At 36.2% G+C, this 19,775-nt stretch overlaps 1 long non-coding RNA gene across 2 annotated transcripts in view; it reads right to left on the bottom strand.

Annotated features, from left to right (window-relative positions):
* Window positions 1-19,775, bottom strand: part of LOC106730361 — an 857,488-nt gene that overhangs the window by 196,790 nt on the left and 640,923 nt on the right. For both annotated transcript variants that reach the window (XR_004321732.1, XR_004321733.1), the window contains one exon: window positions 887-969. This is a non-coding gene — a long non-coding RNA (uncharacterized LOC106730361). The remainder of the gene's footprint in view (window positions 1-886; window positions 970-19,775) is intronic.

A 19,775-nucleotide genomic window follows, 5' to 3' on the forward strand; every position in this document is an offset into this window, starting at 1 on the left:
AAATGTGAAAGGGCAAAAGAGAGGCCAAAGGGCAAATATAACAAGAAAATACTTAGATGTTTGGGAAGTTCTTCCTCTCTAAGGAAGATTGGGTGAACAGTTGAAGTAAAATGTCCTGAGCTTCTAAATTCCTAATCTTCATAAAATAAAGTGATGAAAGAAGTATCAACAGAGAGTGATATACAGGCTGAGCGTTTGTGTCCCTTCAAATTCACATGTTAAAATCCAATCCCCAATATTTGGAAGCAGGGTCTTTGGAAGGTGATTAGGTCATGAGGGAGGAGCTCTCATGAAAGGGATTCGGACCCTTATAAAAGAGACCTCAGCGATCTCCTTGTCCCTCCGCCAAGTGAGGACATAGTGAGAAGCCGATTGTTTACGAACCCTTCCTTACCAGACAGCAAAACGGCCAGCACCTTAGCCGTGAACTTCCCAGCCCCCAGACCATGAGAAACACATTTCTGCTGTTTATAAGCTACCTGGTCTATGGCATTCTGTTACAGCAGTTAGACCAGACTAAGACAAGTGAGGTTTAAGTTTTCAATATGATCAATTAGAAGTATTTTGCTTTGAATTTGAGTTTGATGAAAAGTTAAAGTGCCAGATTCAAACGGATTATACAAAGGCATGTATTTTCAGTCTTTCTGGTTTTTTGTTGAAGAATGGCAGCATTTTAGACTTCCTCAGTTTAAACACAATAGACTAAACATGTGCATAAAAGCAGGTCCTCTACCTTGCCAGAATACAATGCAGTTTGTACAAAATAATCCTAAGTGATGCTTAGAAATTTTCTTAAGAGTCTTCAATAAAATCATAGATAAACCATGAACATTGGAGTTTACTACAGATAAAAAAATATTTATCAAATGTTTTGTGCTGCACTTACCAAACAGATGATTGATTTCAGTGCAGATGTGGTTCTTGGCATTCCTCAAGCTGCAAAGTCTTAATTATGTAGGAAAATTGAGCCTGAAAAGGGAAACAAAGAAACATTTATGAACCAAATGTCAAACGTAAAAGTAAAGCCTGTTTTATGGATAACAATTGGTATTTCTCATTTTACCAAAAAAAAAAAAAAAAAAAAAAAAAAAAGAAGCAAGCTTACAAATTGATCCATATAACATTTCCTTATAAATATAAAAAATCTATATTCATTGCCTTTAGTTTTTCCCTTACCTGTTCAAGCCTGAATTTGGCAGGTGTGGATTAAATGTGTCTACTGCATTTATAAAAAACACGTTCTTTTATTTGCTAGAATATACCAACAGATATTCATAATATTACCATTTCTTAACAGTACATTTCATATTTCTTTTAACATCCATTTGCATCTTGATACACTCTTTAACTTTTTTTTTCATTTATACTGGTACTGCTAAAGCAATATAATATGCTACAGTGGGTTCAAACTCAATACTTGGTAAATTAATTCCCAGTTGTCTTCATAAATACTCTAGAGTATTAGAAGGATGGCAACTAAATAAGCTATAAAATAGTATTAGGAGTATCTAGAGAAATGTCTACTTTTTATGATATTTTACAAAATTATTTAATGTCACTTAATGCCTCCTGATAGTATCTTTATAGAGGATTATTACTTTAAAAGGAATTTAAAAATACAGTAAAAAGCTGGAATTAAAAATATTCTAATTTTGTGTAGTAAGCATCAGGTAGAAAGATGACGTAGCTATTTTTCAAAGAATATTGTAAAATGTGCCCAACTTTTAAGAGTAATAATACTCAAAAATAAAAATCCTGAAAAATTATATAAAACCGTCTCCTTTATTCAAAGAGGGAAATGCGACTTTGTGTGTGTGTGTGTGTGTGCACGTGTGCACATGCACAAGTGAGCCTGAGTGTGAAAGATAGAGAAAGAAAGAGAAATAAAAATCAAAGGAAAGTGAAAAAAATAAAAGAGAATTCAAATGAAAAAATAAAATATTGTGTCTACTTCATGTTTGCAGGAAAATTAAAGCCAAAGCATATTAAACCAAAAAAAAAAAAAAAAGCCATTTCATTGTCTAAATCATCTGCACACATTATTTATACCTCTTGACAGTAGCTGGAATTTATCACCAAATCACCCCAACACTGGCCTACTATAATGTTTCATCCTGTCTTGAAATTTCAAAATTCTACGGTATCTTTTGACTTCTAAGGCCCAGAAGCAATAGGCATTCCTCCATGTTGTTGAAAAATAAAAGATTCCATGTGAATCAAAAAGGAAATGAATACAGAAAGGAGGGCAAAAAATGTCACATGTACAGCTTGCACTGTTGGGCCTGTTTTCCTTCCACTGGATCAGTGAACTGAGTGCTCACTACTGTCAAATAAAATGGTCTGAGCGACACCTGTTTTCCCCAAATCCTTGACCCTTACTCAGCCTGCAGCATTGACACACCCTCCTGAAGCGCATAGCAATGGAGTCAAGGAAATGGGCAGCTGCCCAGGGAATCGTGCCATACTTTTGGACTAACCACTTAGACATTATCTCTCACCTAATTTCTAATGTAGAGAAATGCATTTTTTTTTAATTGAAGAGCAGTATTGATTAGTCTAAAAAGCTTTAAATTGGGTTTTAAGATATCACAGCCTTATTCTCTGTCACATGTCAGCAATAAGATCTTGGAAAATATTTGAGACTTTCTGTAAGAGCATTCAGATTTGGTACCTCAGTTTTAACCCTTAACCCAGAAAGAAACAGTGAGCCAGTTTTTTCCTATAAGTTTTATAAATCTTCATTAAAATTTTAAATTTTCAATAGAATGGAAATTTATGAATTCTATTCAAAGAAGTAAAAGAAGAAATGTTCCTTCCCAAATTGAAACAAATAGAAGATATTGAGATGCTGCCCCTTAATCAGTTGCACTGATCATTTTATTTACTTTTTCCAGACTCATCTTTGCAAAAGTCATCCAGGCAGACTATGTACGCAGTGTATGGGTTTAGTTTTTATAATGGCTAAACTATCAAGAAAATATACTGGTCTGGTTATTTTGGTCATATAGACATAAAGTCCTAAGCATGACTTATGTAAGGTGTATGACATAATTTAAGTAGTGTTAAAATTAGTGTTAAAAAGATGATTTCTCTCCCAGGAAAGCAGTCTTCTGAAAATAAACTACAATATTTTTATGTTAAGCAACTGCCTCAAATTACAAAGAAAGAAGAGAACTGGAAATGAAGAAACCAGAAAAGACATAAAGAAATTAAGAACTTTTCAAGGATCAATGCCCTAGCAGCAAGATGGCAAGACAATCTTTTTTCCAGCTTCATATCACTGTATTAGGCAGAGCCCCTCCCACCAAGGGCTGAAATCAGGTCAGAATAGGCAGGAGCAGGGGCCAGCTTGGAGTTATTCTCAGCCTTAGAGCCAGATCATCAGCCATGATGATCTCTTGCTTTTATAGCCAGCTTGATGAATAGGACCTGAAATGTGTTCAGGAAGGCCCAAGACCTGCTCATTTCCTTCGTGAGAAAGTTTAACTTTGAAAAATACATGCAAAAAGGAGTCAACACTGAAAGTACTTGCAGCTCATGCCTGAGGCTAACTGGGAAAATAAACCAGGGCAATTGAATATAGAGCAGAGCACTATATAAAACATGTCAACTCCGCCACCATCACCACAACAGACTACTTTTGTGTTTTCTTAGTGTCTTGCTACTTGGCAAGTCCCAGAGTGGAAACAAATTTACACCTTGACCAAACTGGATGAAAAAAGGCAGTGATGGCAGAACAGCAAAAGAAGCTATAAACAAGACAGAAAATCTTGAATTTAGAAAGTAGACTTAAATAAATGTGGTGGGATCAGAGACGATCTAAAATCAAAATGTTCTTAGAGATAGGACTACCTTGAGGTTATTTTAAAGAAGAAAGAAAAAAGAATGGCCAAAGTTTTACCTTTAATTGATCATACTAGAACGCCATTAAGAGAAATATCCAGTCAAAAATGAACCATAACTCTCTAAAATACATTTAATAATTTTAAAATGTGTCTAAGTTAAATTTTGAAGGCCCATATATAGTATCATTTTTGTCTTTTCTCCCAAGCTAAAAGCTTCTGACAAATGAATCAGTACCCCTAATATTTTTTATATGTTTGACACAGACATTCTAGATTCTAGTTCTGGGAATTTATCTTAAAGTTTCTCACAAAATATAAAAATTGTGACACAAAGATGTTCTTCATAACATTGTTTATGACTCATTCATTCATTCAACAAAATTTCTGGAGAACTTTCAGTGGTCTAGGCAATGTGCCTGCTATTTAGAAAAAAATCCTTAAATGCCATTAAAAGAGGAGTCATTAATTATGGTACAGGCATATGATGAGCTATTATGCAGTTATTAAAATTATGTTTATGGAATGTTTAATGACTTGGGAAAACGTTAATGATTTAATATTGAGTAAAAAATGCACTGACAAAATAGCACTTACCATATTATATGAGACATGTAAAAATTGCATTAAAGATGAAGGAATACTCTAAAATGTGAACAATAATTGCCCTTAGGTGGGGGAATGATAAATGCTCTTCTCCCTTGCATTGCTTTCTATAAAATAAATCTATTAATTTAATAATCATTAACAAGTACTCAGATTTTGGCAAGTTAGAAATATCAGAACCTGACCCAACTGACTTTCTGAACAGAATTTTACTCTCTAGGTGTAAGGACTTAGCTGAGGCTGACAAAATGCAGGACATTCAGAAAGTGTTTACATGCTTCCCTGGAAAGCACAGTGCTTGCTTATGTAGATTGCCCATACCCTTGTTTCACATTATTAACATGCTTTGTATTCCTAACAGCAAGTTGATAGCTTTAGGACTTTATGCTAATAATCAAAATCAAGTTTGATATGTTTCTTATTATTTCAATTTTACAAGTGTATAACTTACATACAATTAAATGCACCTATTTTAAGTATACATTTTGATAAATTCTGCCAAATATTTACACTGATGCAATTAGTGAATAAAAATAAAGACTATTTCCATGATCCTCATAAGTTTGTTTTATGTGCTTTGCAGGTAATCTTTAGCGCTATTCCTCCCACCAAGCAAATATCGATGTGCTTAACGTCACTATAGATCAGATTTGCCTTCTAAAATTCCATATATGGAATCACACAGTATATACTCCCCTGTGCATGATTATTTCACTCAGCCTAAAGCCTTTGAGCTCTGTCCACGTTGTTGCAGGTATCAGCATGGGATGCCATTATTTACACCCTACAATGGTATAAATGCAAAAATTCATGATATCAAGTGTTGGTAAAGAAGTGAAAGAAATCAAAATTTCATGCATTGTCGATGAGAATATAAGATGGTTTAGCCACTTTAGAAAACAATTTGGAGTTTCTTCTAAAGTTAAAGAAACACCTACCATATGACTCAGCACTTTAATTCCTAAGTATTTATCCAAAAGAAATGAAAACATATCTCTACAAAAAGACATGTATACAAGTAATCATGATGGCTGAACTAGAAAAATATCATTTATTATAGCCACAACTGGAAACAACTCAAATGTCTATTATCAGGTGAAAGAATAAACAAATTATAATATATACAATCAATGGAAAATTACTAATAAAAAGTTGTCTTTTTAAAGCATACTTTTAAAAACTAGTTTAATAAAATGTGTTATCCTGAGAAAAGGGTTTTAGCGTTGGGAAAATCTTGTAGATTCACCACAAAAATATACAACCTACTACTTAGTAAAGAATTTTTTAAAAACTTTCTTCAATAAATGATGTTGGGAAAATTGGACAACTACATGCAAAATAATCATACTAGACAACCACTCTCTCATACCATGCACAAAAAATAAATTTGAAATCGATTAAAGACTTAAATGTAAGACCTGGCCTGAAACCAGAAAGCTTCTGGAAGGAAAACTAGGCAATGAGCTCTTTGACGTTGGTCTTAGTAGCTTTTTTTTGATAGATCTCCTCAGGCAAGAGAAACAAAAGCAAAAATAAACAAATGGAACTACATCAAACTAAAAAGATTTTGCACAGTGAAGGAAACCATCAACAAAATGAAAAGACCACCTACTGAATAGGAGAAAATATTTGCAAATGATATATATGGTAAGGGACTAATATCCAAAATATACAAAGAACTCATATAACTCAACATCAAAAAAACAAACAGGTTTAAAAAATGAGCAGAGGATCTGAATGGACATTTTTCCAAAGAAGACATACAGATGGCTTACAGACACATGAAAAGATGTTCAACATTATTGATCATGAGGGAAATGGAAATCAAAACCACAATGAGATATCACCTCACACCTGTCAGAATGACTATTATCAAAAGAACAACAAATAACAAATTTGAAGAGGTTATGGAGAAAAGGGAACCCTTGTACACTGTTGTTAGGAATGTAAATCAGCGTAGTCACAATGGAAAACAGTATGGAGATTCCACAAAAAATTCAAAATAAAACTACCATATAATCCAGCAATTCCACTCCTGGGTATTTATCCAAAGAAAATGAAAAGAAAACTAATAAGAAAAAATACATGTACCTCTACATTTTTTGTAGTAGCCAAGATATGGAAGTAATATATACACACACAATGGACTATTACTCAGCCACGAAAAGAATGAAACCTTGCCATTTGCAACAACATGGATGGACCGAGAGGGTATGATGGTAAGTAAAATAAGTCAGACAGATAAAGACAAATACTGTATGATTTCACTCACATGTAAATCTAAAAAAACAAAACAAATGAACAAATATAACAAAACAGAAAGAGTTATAGATACAGAGAACAAATAGGTTACCAGAGGGGAGGAGAGTGGGGTGAGAAAAGAAATAGGTGAGGGGATTAAGAAGTACAAACTGCCAATTGCAAAACAAATGAGTCACAGATATGCAAGGTACATTGTGGGGCATATAGTCAGTAACTATGTAATATCTTTGTATGATGACATATCATAACCAGACTTACCCTGATGATCACTGTAAAATGTATAGACTATTGAATCACTATTTTGTGTAACAGGAACTAACATAGCGTTGTAGGTCAATTAAATTTCAAAAACAAACAAACAAACAAACTCATAGAAAAAGAGATCAGACTGGTTACCAGAAGGGGAGGGAGGGTAGTATGGGAGATGGGGGAAGTGGATGAACACAGTTAAAAGTTACAAATTTCCAGTTATAAGATAAATAAGTACTAAGGATGTAGGTTACAACATGATAAATACAATTATCAGTTCTGTATGCTATATATGAAAATTGTTAAGAGAGTAAATTTTGAGTTCTTATCACAAGGAAAAACTTTTTTTCTGTTTCTTTAATTTTGTATCTATATGAGATGATGGATGTTCACTAAACTTATTGTGATAATCATTCTCTGATGTATGTAAGTCAGATCACGCTATACACTTTAAAATTTTACAGTACTGTATGTCATTTGTATCTCAATAAAACAAGAAGAAAATAAAACTTTAAGCTCCAAGCAAGGTTTAAATTGATAAATACAGTTAACAATCCTAAAGCACATTTGTCTCTTTAGTTTTAAGATGAATAAAAATTTTGATAACACTTCTTATGTATTTATAAGGGAAGGTATTAAATATGTTAAACCAATCAGGTCTGAAGTGAATAATTATTACACAAAAACTTACATGTTTTATATTGTCTCAAACTCCTGCTGTGTAGTCTTCTACTAACCTTTGGTGAAAACCTTATTTTTTCTCAAATGAGAAACTCCAATAGTCAGAAAAGAAATTGTTTCATTTTTCTTTCATTTAAAAATCGAGTGCTGAACACAGAATTAGACATGGTCCCTGCTCAGTGGGTTTCACAATCTACAATGCTAGCCTGCTTTTCTTTCTGCTCAAACTCTGTATTAGAGCACACACTTGATGGGAACTTGTTTACTATTGCTAAGATATACTCTTGTGCCTGATATACTACTGAGAGAAAGTTCACAGTTCTTTGAAAAACCAGGGCCTTGGGCATGCCGGAAGGCCAGGCACAACAACATACACTTATATCAAATAAAGGAGAGTTCTGTGTCAGGAACGGAATTCTAATAATGATTTGTCTTTTTCTAGTTTAGTATTTAAGACAACTTGCCAGAAGTACTTAGAGAGCCAACTTGACTTCTAATGTGTGTAAGCTTATTTCTAGTCTAACACAGTGCCTGAAATGCAGTATTTGTTGGATGGTGAAGCAAGTTAAAAATATGTGTTAGAAATAAAAGCTTCTCTGTCAACAATAATCCTAATATTCACCTATAGTGTAAAATTATAAATATTTTGATTAAATTCTAAAATACCCCTCCTCAAATTATTACTGTGATTGATCCACGTTCTTTTCACAGCACTGTTAAAATGGTCTCAGAAATCTCTGACCGTCATGGAAATTTCTTACACCATTTTCTTAAATTCTTTTCTATCAGATAATTCAATCTTGATTTGTACATGGGAAACAATAAAATACACAGGAAGAAATGTAGTCATTCAGACTCTGGGGGAAAATGAGAATGTCATGCTTTGGAGACCTACAATATCTCAAATACCAAGCTATACAAGTTAATTCATCTACTTAACAAATACTGTTCAAGTGCCTACTAGGTGGCAGGCATAGTTCTGGTGCTGGTGACATGTAGTAGTGAGAGATTCAGACATGCCCCTGGGACTCCTGAATCTCACATCCCAGTGGAAGGTGCATGGAGCTGGGGGAGAGGGAAAGGGAGAGAAACAATGAACAAATCAGTTAGTACATAATATTATGTCTAGTTACAAACCTGGTTTCCTTCATTCTCAACACAATATGGCTGCTTTACTATTTTTTAAATGGGGAAATTGCGAACCGGAGGTGTCATCAAATTTGTCCTCAAGTCATGCTTCAGTATGGTAGTAATTTAACCCAGGTCCTTCTGACTAGAAATCCCTTGCTGTTTCCTTTTATTTATATTAGGGGAAATAATCCAAAGACAATCTCTAAGTTCATAAATTATAATCAACAAGGAGGAAAATGGAGAAGGGGAATGGGAAAGAAGTTTAGAAGCAAACACCTGTCTCTGCGTGAAAGCCATGAGACGATGCCCTGTGTACTTCCCATGACGGGAAGTGTAATTGACCAAGGGCCTGCACTGCTGCACTGTGACGTTCACTATGCCATTTGCACTGAGGCCACACTTCCCAGCCAATCACAGAGTGGCAAGGATATTAAGTGATGCCCACTCCCGGGAGACATGGGACTCCTCTGATAACTGAATTTGGCTTGAAGACTTCCTAAAGCCCTTGCTGAAACTTCCTTAGACAACATCAATTGTCAAGAACATTACCCTCCCTCTCTCTCTTACATTGTGGCCTTAAGGTGCTAAGTGTTTCCCTCACCTGATTTATCTCAAAAAAGTGTTTTCTCTAACAAAATACTTACATGTTTAATCCCATCTTGGTGTCTACTTCTTGGAAGTACAAGTGGTATCAAAACTGATCTGAACAAATGAGCAGTAAGATGAAGATGTGGGACTGGCACACCCACCACCTGGTTAGTATGTGGGGCATAGATAGTATGGCACAATGTAGCAGCTCAATTGCTAAAGATTTCACCAATGATGACCTGGGAAAATGTCCCAGTGGAACAAAATGCAGGTGTAATGATGCAGACATTTGAAAAACAGGGGAGAGGGAAATGATACATACAAAGATAGCAAAGTAGAACATCCTTCAGATGGATAATGAGAGACTGAGGGTTCTTAACAAGGCACAGAGCTCCAGACATATTTGAATATTCAGTCAAGACAGGTTTGTTGTGCAAAGAAGAGGGTCCTGGTGGGAAAAACCTAACCTGAAAAATGGGACAGGGAAATCCGAATGGATGGCCTTGAGGACTATTCATCCTTTTGGTCAACCCTGGACTCTCTGGGCTTGCAAAGATAGCTTGTTATTTCCTTAGTGAGAGTTAACACCCCCACCTCACTGGAGTGGAAGATGATACAGAAGCTTCTCTCTCACCAGGTAATAGTCACCCCCTCAGGAGTTGCCCCAATTCTTCTGGCTGCTAGGACAATAACTAGGGTCAAATTTCAACATAACCTGGTAAGGAGTGTGCTAGGCCTGATAAGGGAGGGAAGAGACTCTACACTTAACAAATTGCAAGAACTAGCTGACATATTCTGGCAAGGGCAAAGGGAGGACCACTTGGATTGGATTTTGAGGGTGTTTGATCAAGGGGACCAGACATATAGCTGGATAAGCAAGAGTTCTTTGGCTTAGATGCACTTTCTAAAGACATGGAATTTAACATCCTGGCAAGAACTCCAAGTGACAGGGCAAACATGCTACTGAGGTGGCTTTTAGAGGCCTGTGAAAAATAATGGCCGCCTCAGAAAAATAAAAGGGCCAATATTGCCCTGGCAGTTAGTAGAAGAGGGAATAATAAGGCCGAGGGAAGTGAGCGTGCTGAACGTACATGTTACATAAGGAACGGAAGAGTCAAGAGGACATACCCTTCACCAAGGCCATCAGGAATGTGCTGGTAGGAGGGGCACTGGAATAAGGAAGAAGCTCAGTGATGGTTCTTCACAGGCCAGGAATGATGGTAGGAGTGGCAGTTACAAAGCTGTGCTCTCTAACATCCATGCCCATATGCCCTCTAAGTAACAGAAGCGAGGTGATGGCTCTTAATTACCAGCATTAGGTGGTTTTAATTGTCATAGTGATGGGTGAATTTGGAGAGACAGTCAAAGGATTTAACCTGCAGAGTTGTGGAAATGGTTAGTAGAGTATAACACCCTTAGAGGCAGAAGGAATTGGCAGCCAACAATGTTGCTGCTTGATATCTAAAATTAAAAAAACAAAATATGAACAAAAACACAAAAATGGAGGAGCAAGCAGTGGTGCCATAGCAAGGCTGAGGCTGTGAGGCAATCAGTCCCACCATCTGGCCCATATAGTACTTTGCACTGTTGGAAGATCCAGTGGAGCCTACAGTGTTGAAAATGGTACAATGTGCAACTCAGGGCAAGCTCCAGGGGAAAAAACAAAACAGACCCCTGTGATTCTGAAGTTAAGTCAGACATAGTAGAGAATCATTCACTCTTCGAAAAGTATCTCTTGTGTTACTGGGCTCTAGTAAACACAGAACGCTTGATTATGGAACACATACTGACCATATGTCTGAAACTGCCCATCATGAGCTGAATTCTGTTGGACGAACCAAGTCGTAATATCAAACAGACCCAGACACAGCCTACTGGGAAGGAGAAAGTAGCCCAGACCACATGTCGCCCACCATGGTTACACTAGTGTCCCTCGTATTCGTATGGGAATTCCTGTGTCACCAAGTAAAAGGTAGGAAAAAGCCTGAGCTTGACATGTAGATGGATTGCCTCACTATATGGGTGCAAGTAAAATATGGGCAGTGGCTGAATTACAGGCACATTCGGAATTGGTCTTGAAAAAGTAAAGTGAAAGTTAAATCTTCCTAAAGGCAGCACTATAGGCAGCCTGCTTGGTCATCCATTTTGTGTGGAAAGAGGAGTAACCTTACGTAAGAATAGATGAAGATTTCTGGGCTATGGTCAATGGCCTGACCATTGCTGTCTAGAAGGAAATGAACAGGAACATAAGAGACAAGGAGATCTAGGAGAGAGGAATGCTGATGGACATACAGGAGTGGGCACAAGGTGTGAAGATTTTTGTACCACCCGTTGTCTGCTAGAAACCATCCTCTATGGAAAAGGCACTGAACGACAAAGTAGACAAAATTACTCATGCATTTGACATTGGCCAGCCTCGATTATCAGCCACTTCAGAAAACTGGCATGATGGGCACCCAAATGAAGTGGCCATAGTGGCAGAGACAGCAGCTACAAATGGGTCCAACAACATGGATTCCTACTTATCAAAACTGATCTAACCACTGCTTCCTCTGAATATCCAGCTTGACCAACACCAAGTCTCTGATATGGTGGTATTTCCTAAAGGATTCAATTGGTTAGTTGATTAGATTGCCCCATTTCCACCCTGGTTTGACCTACAAGGATAGACAGTTATTCTGGGCATGAATTTACATTCTTTGCCTGTAGAACTTTAGCCACTACTGCTATCCAGTGGCTAATAGAATGCCTGATCCACAGGCATGGGATCACACTCAACATAGCATCTAATTTAGGGAACCCACTTCACAGAAAAGGATGTATGAGAGTGGGCCAATGACCAGGGGCTCCGCTATCATGACATATACTGTACTACTCAGAGGCAGACAGCCTCTTAGAATGCTAGACTAGCCTTCTAAATGTGCAACTGAAGTGTCAGTGTGGAGAAAACACTCTGAAAGGATGGGGTACACTTATCAAACCAGAGACCCCTGTATGGTGCTTTGTCCCAGTAGGAAAGATACATGGTCCAAAAACCAAGGAGTGGCCATTAATTATTCACTGTAGGATTTTGTGCTTCCTGTCCTCACACTCTTGAGTTCTGCCAGGGAATACACCAAAGGTCCCATCAAGCTGTAAGTTATGGTTACCATCTGGAAACTTGCCCAGGGACCAACAGAAGAAAACATACTGGCAGGAATGATGTAAGGCCGCTTTCACATGGAGAGAAATGAATGTGGAGACCATCTGGATCCCAGTATTCCCTTACCCCACAGTAACATGAATGGCCATACGAATCAACCTGGACTGTAAAAGGTATGATAATCAAGGGTTGAGATATTTCAGGAAGGCAAGTTTGGTTCCTATTACCAGGCAAGCCACCAAGACCTGCTGAGGGGCTCAGTGAGAATGAGAAGAATTTAGAATGAAGAGTGGAGGAGTACGAGGAATACTGGCTACAGCATAGGGATCAACTGTAGTGATGGGAACTTAAGTTCATTCCTCTGACCTTCCTCTTCTTAGATTTTGCTTGGGAAGAAACACCCATGGAAACATGGAGATGCTGCTCCTGGACCTGTGTGGAGAGGAGATCTGGGTGGTTCAAGGGGCTCAGTGTGGTGGCCAGGAGAATGAGCTTTGAAGACCCACCACTATTGAGAGGGTAACTGCCCATGGACCCAGCTGTTGTGCTCTGAAAGCCATAACCTCATTTATGCTGAGGTTACCTGTTCCATGGGCTGCTCCCAGCTAATGACTGAGAGTGGCAGGAATACTAAGGCAGACCCATTCCTGGGAGACATGGGAAACCACTGATGGACAACTTTAGTTTGAAAGCACCCTCAGACAGCCTTTTTAAACCTCCCTTAGACTTGCAGGGCTGTCTAGGATACTGGCAACCAACCTCCCCCATCTCTTCCTTCACCCAGGATCCAATTTGCATGTGGTTTTATTACTGTCCCAGCTTTATCCAGCTTCCTTCCTGTCTTATTTCACACAGATACTTGTTCTAAAAAAAAATCCTTGAACAGTTAACTATGTTTTGTCATCTGCTTTTTGAGGACCTTGGTGACTTCCCTGTATGTTATTAAGTTTGGGTTTTATGGATAAGCCTCGGGTCCTTGTTTAACACCCTAGGGAAAGAGCAGCAAGCTAGTGAAATGACTATCTTAAAGACATACAGCAAATAAGTGAGAGTAGGATGGTGTGACCATACAACACCTTTTTAAAAAAAACTGATGTAGGTAGTGATATTTACTCCAATGTAATTGTTCAAACTGTGGCTAGATGACATGGCTAAAGGTATAGAGAGTCTAAGCATTCCTGTCTATCTATAAAGGAGACACAACCTAAGAAGATAGGCTGGAGGAGGTTCAGATTGCTGGGTGTTGCAACCAAAAAGGTTGTAAAAATTTTTTCCAATCCTTCCTTTCATCTCTAAAAAGTCAAGGCAGGTTGAATTCACATTCCATATCAACGCTTGGTAAAACCTCCCACTCCGCCAGTTCCTTGCTGTTCCTGCTCCAGTCTCCCTTCTCATGACCCCTTCCCCACAGCTCCACATCTATGTCACACAGGCCTCCTCCCACCTCCCTTCTACCAGTTTCCCGCTTTCTTTCCCGCTTTCTTCTTTGCCAGCTTTGCTGCCTTTCCCACATCCATTACGTTCATTACAACAGATTCTTGACCAAGGTTGAGAATCTTTCCCCCAAAATTCATTTTACTCTTATCAAAGATACTACTCATATCATTAGAAAAGACTTCTGAATGGTTAAAATGGCAATGAGTTGTGAGAAGCTGAGAGTTCAGTCCCTGGAAGTCTCCAGGTGAAGGTAATCTCCCCAGTGCCCCATAGCTTTCATTTTCAATGATTCTAAGTCTTTCCTATAAAACCCTTAGGAGATTTTCTCTTTAAAAAGAGGGAAAATGATTAGCCATAGATTCTTCTGTGACAGTGTAGAGAATTGACATTTTTTGAAAGTCTTTTAATCAGGTTATCATTTTATTTACATTTCCTTATTTTCCTCTTCTGCAAAGAGCTAAAGATAAACTTCAGTCTGTCAAGACTGTCATAAACTCTGAATCATTAGTGTCAGAAATAATGGTATTTTCTTTCACTTAAAAGTTGTTCTCTTTTGGTTTGTTCTTGTGTTTTCTGAAATGAGCGTTTTCCAGGATTCAGAATTCAGAAAGGTTAGCTAATTGTTTTGAATTAAATCACCACTATCAAAGGTTTCCAATATTAATAGTTTTCTGTCAATCAAGAAAGATAAAGTTTTTGGGGAATCATTCATTTCAGGTCCTCATCAACATGAGCAGAAAACATGAAAAAAAGGATACATTACTTTTTCTTCAAGCATAACTCTTTATTCATAGTTTCCTTATGTCTGCACTTATCTCTTTGAAGTTCCGCATAAGGTATAATGGAAAGGTCTCCATGCAATAAGCTAAGAATACTGGAACTCAGTCATAATTCATTTCCTTTATCAGATATCTCTTCTCAAGGTAAGCTCTCAGTCAAAAATAAATTTCATAATACTTTTATGTTTGCTGAAGCCGTTGCTGTGATGACAGAAATTACTTCTAAATACTTTGAATTACTTTTATCTACCATAAAATTGTTACATGCCTTTTTCTTTCTTAACCAAGCTTATCAACCATTGTTGTCAATGTAGCAAAACTTAGGCCTGAATGCTGTATTTTCAATACAAATTTCACAGGTGGCACAAAGATATTTTTTAAACTTATATCAAAATTATTAGAGTTTATGGAAAAATGTTTTCTCAGATCAAGATTAAGCAGTGTATATATAGGTAATGTTTATATACATAATACATATGCCATTGTGTGTGTGTATATATATAGCTACGTATCTATGCATATACTTGATTATAAAGTGTCAAACCATGGCATACTTACAATGTATGGATATATATTCTGAGTTTCTCAGTTAATAAAATAGGTTAGTTACTTCTGTTTTTTCCTTCCATGTCTTTTTTCAAGAGTCATGTAAATACTTAAGGTAGAGACTATCTAGCATAATATTAATTCCCTTTGCATTTCCTTCTTGATTTACCCATGAAATGAAGGCTTGTGTTCCTTTTAGAACATCCCTAAAATTCTTTGACATTCCTTGTACTGTTTTGGTTGTTTCTGAAATAATTCTTGGGGCCCATAATATATCTGGGCCTCACATCTAGGAATACTTTGTATATATTATAGTTGATTCAAACACTTCCCAAGAAAAATTGCAATATGTATGATTAAATAACTATATTATAACTATTTTTATGTTTTGCTTATATGTCTACTATATAAGCCCATGTTTTTTGAAAGAAACATTCTTCACCCAAAGAATTATTAATTCATTGTTACTAAAATTGCTTTTATCTTCCCAAAGAAAGACATATTTTTATATGTCTATATTTCTATATTTTCATACAAGAGAGTAAAGATCCTAATGTAACAATTCCTCCTCCTCTTCAATGTCGCTACCCCAAAATGCACACACATCTTTTGGTTACAAGTGGAAATTTAAATAAATGTATTTATCTCCTGTCTTCCTTGAGATCCATTAAAATGAAAGAAGGAAAAAAACGATATAAACTCACAAATAAAGAAACAGGTGAGGGTCTCAGTAATTAAGAAATTATAATATATTTTTGGAAGATATGGAGCAGACACTAAAAAGAAAACACTGAAGATATTTCCAAGGGAAAGTGCAAAGGAACTAGAGCCACAAAGAGAGCTTGTTTTCTCTGTAGAATCTCAGGGCACTCGGAACTGGGAAATGCAGCTAAGATGGGCTCAGATAGGAGACTGGGCAGTAAAAATGCATTAATTAAAAGTCTACATAAGGAAAACTCACTGGCCCAAACAAATCATTCCCCTAATTCAGGTGCAGAATGCCAAGCAGATAAGAGTCCAGCTCTGACAATAAACAAGTCTACAAATTGATTTATATCTGTAGTATCCTCTCTATAAAAATTGAAAGATCTGAGTGTCTTCGTTTAGGCTGCTGTCGTGATGTACCATAGATTAGGTGGCTTATCAGCAATGAAAATTTCTCTCTCACGGCTCTGGAGCCTGGAAGTCTGTGATCAGGGTGCCAGCGTGACCAGGTTCTGGTGAGAGCTCCTTTTCAGGTTGTGGACAGCTCTTTTCTCATTGTATCCTCACATGAGATAAGAAAGAGCTTAAGAAAGAGAGCTAGAGAGCTTTCTGGGGTCCCTTTTATAAGGAGACCAATCCTATTCATGGGGGCTTCACCCTTATGACCGAATTACCTCTCAAAGATCTTACCTCCTAATACCATAATATTTGGAAGTTAGGATTTCAACATATGAAATGGAGGTGGGGGTCATAAACATTCAGTGCATTGCACGGAGATCAACAATTTTTGCATTTTGGTGACTTCAGAAAATTGGCTAATTCTTTGCATCAACATCAAAAGCAAACCTGCTTGTTAATAAAACTAAAGAAATGGCTGTTCTCACTGTCTCCACTTCCTAACTAATCATTCTCTCTTGGACCTATTCCATGAAACAGCTGTTGACAGGGTTGCCAAAGACCTCTATGTTTTAGAATCTGATGGTCAGTGTTCAGTTTTCCCTTTTTTTGTCTCTCCTTTGAGTCTTGATAGTTGCTCTCTCCTTCTTCCTCAAAACACCTTTTTTACTTGGATTTCAAGACACTATGCTTTGCTGGTTTAATCTGCTCCCTCACTGGCTGGTCCTTCTCAGTGTCCTGCTGGATTCTGCTCTTACCAGCTCCTAAGCATTGGTGTGCCTCTGAGCTCAGAACTGAGACCTCTGCTCTCTATACTCTCGCCATAGGTGATCTCATGTGATCCCATCCAACAAACAGAATTGTTAAAAAGAAAAAAAAAGTTTTGTCACAATATTTTGAGCTGATTTGTTTTACAGTAATACCTAACTGAAATACAGGATTAACTAAGGGATTGCATATATATGCATGTTTTTCTATATCCAATCCTATAAACAAAGGCTTTTAAAATATAAAATGCAGCATTCTATGCAGGTTGTCCTGAAAATTGCACTTTGTCATTTTCACTTTTTATAAATATGCTTTAGGCCATTAAATATCCATCAGCATCATTGATGGTAGCTGCATACTTAATTATTTGGATGTGCCAATGTTTATTTAAGTAATACTTTGTTATTGGATATTAAAGCTGTACCCAGTTTTTTCACTATTATAAACAACCATTTAATGAGCATCCTTATAGCTAAATCGTTGCACATCTTGATAATTTATTCATAATAAACATTTGGAAGCATAGTCCTTAAGTCAGTTAAGTATGGTAAAGACTTTTGCTAAGTTCCTATGAAGAAAGTCTATAATCAATTGACTACCAAGATGCAAAAGAGTTATATTACCAGTTCTGAATACCCAAGTTAATATTTGATACCTAGCCTTAATACTGAATAAGAAAATAAATATATCTGAAACTTGTGATGTTGAGGAAAATTTCACAAAATGGCAAAAAATTTCATCTTTATGATGAATGCTAGGACATTCAATAAAGACAAATATTTTATCTAAGAAGCTGAAGAGAATAGCACTTGAAAATTAGTTCTCACTTAAAATTTGAACAGAAAAGAACTATATTCAGGAAAAATTCTAACTATATCATTTTAATTCTATTATAACTTCCTTTGAATCCTGAAGTCTCTTTTTATTAAAAAAAAATACCAATAGGCATTTAAGACTCAGTTTAGCTGCTTTCCTGACAGACATTAATTATTTTAGTTATAATGCTAGTTAAAAAGTACCTTATGGTTGTGGAATTATCTTTACTAGAGTAAAAAACAAGATTTCCAAAACATCTGTTATTTTTTAATACTGATATATTTAAAAGTTTCATTAAAGTATAATTTTTATACAATAATTCATATATACTAAATAAGTATAATTTAACATTTTAATATATGTATAAACCCATGAAAACATTACCACAATTGATATAGTGAGCATATTCATCACTCCCCAAAAGTTTATTCACTTCCCCTTGTGAAGTGTCTTTCCCATTCCTTTTGGTACACCCCCTCCCCAACTCTCATCCCGGTGTCTGCTGTCACTAAAGATTGGTTTGCATTTTCCAGAGTTTCATATACATGGAAGCATACATTACGTAGTCTTTTTTTTTTTTTTTTTTGGCCTGGCATTTTTATTAGCATAATTATTTTGAAATTTATTCATGTTATTGCCCATCTCAATGGATCATTCCATTAACTTTCACAGTCTATCTTCAAGTGATGTTATACCACTTCCTGTATAAGATTGACAACAGTGTACTGTAATTTTCCCTTCCTAGCCTTAATTCTATAGTTCGAATACAGTTTACTTACACACACATATATATAAACTCCGCTTGACATTGAAATTGTATCTGTTTAAAGAGTTGTATATTTGAAAGAAATTTAAATAAAAAGAAAAATATTTTATATTGACACATTGGTACTGTTTCTAATGTTCTACACCTCTGTGTAGATCAAGTTTCTTGCTCATACAATTTTCCTTCTGTCTGAAATAACTGCCTTTAATATTTCTTGTAATGTGGGTCAGCAGATGATGAGTTCTTTTAGCTTTTGGATATCTACAAAGGTCTTTATTTTAATTTTATTTTTGAAAGATATTTCCTCTGGGTACAGAAATACAGGTTGCCATTTTTTAAAATACTTTGAAAGATGCTGATTCACTGTCTTCTCACATTTTTTTCTGTTAAAAATCTACTGTCCTCCTTGTCTTCGCTTGTCCTGTATATAATGTATCCTTTTTCTCAGGCTGGCTTTAAGATTTTCTCACTGTCGTCAATTTTATCAATTTAATTATAATATGCCTTAGTGTAGTTTTCTTTATGTTTCTTGTGCCTGGCTTTTGTTGGGGTTCTGGGATATGCAGGTTTGCAGTTTTTATACCCCTTTCCCTTCAGGCATTGCACGCATGTGTATTAGTCCCCATGAAGCTGTCCTGTACCTCACTGATGCACCTATTTTTTTCCCTCTGTTTTATTCCAAATAGTGTCTATTTTTATGGCTTCAAGTTCACTAATCTTTTATTCTTCACTGTCTAATCTACTCATACGTTCTAGTGTGCTTTTTCGGTCAGAAATTATCGCTTTCATTTCTGGTAGTTCAATTTGGAAATTTTAAATAATATCTTCTATGCCTCTACAGAACTTTTTGAATATATAAAATACATGAAATACAATTACAATAACTTTTAATATTTTAGCTTATTTTGACATCTATGTTAGTACAAGTTTGGTTTTAATTGATTAACTTTTTTCCTCATTATGTGTTATAATTTCCTGCTTCTTTGCATGCTGATTAATATTTGAGTGGATTCAGGACATTGTGTTTTTCACCTTGTTGAGTGGTAGATAATTTTGGATTT

Source organism: Camelus ferus, chromosome 8 (assembly GCF_009834535.1).
Source record: "Camelus ferus isolate YT-003-E chromosome 8, BCGSAC_Cfer_1.0, whole genome shotgun sequence".
Classification (NCBI taxonomy): Eukaryota; Metazoa; Chordata; class Mammalia; order Artiodactyla; family Camelidae; genus Camelus; species Camelus ferus.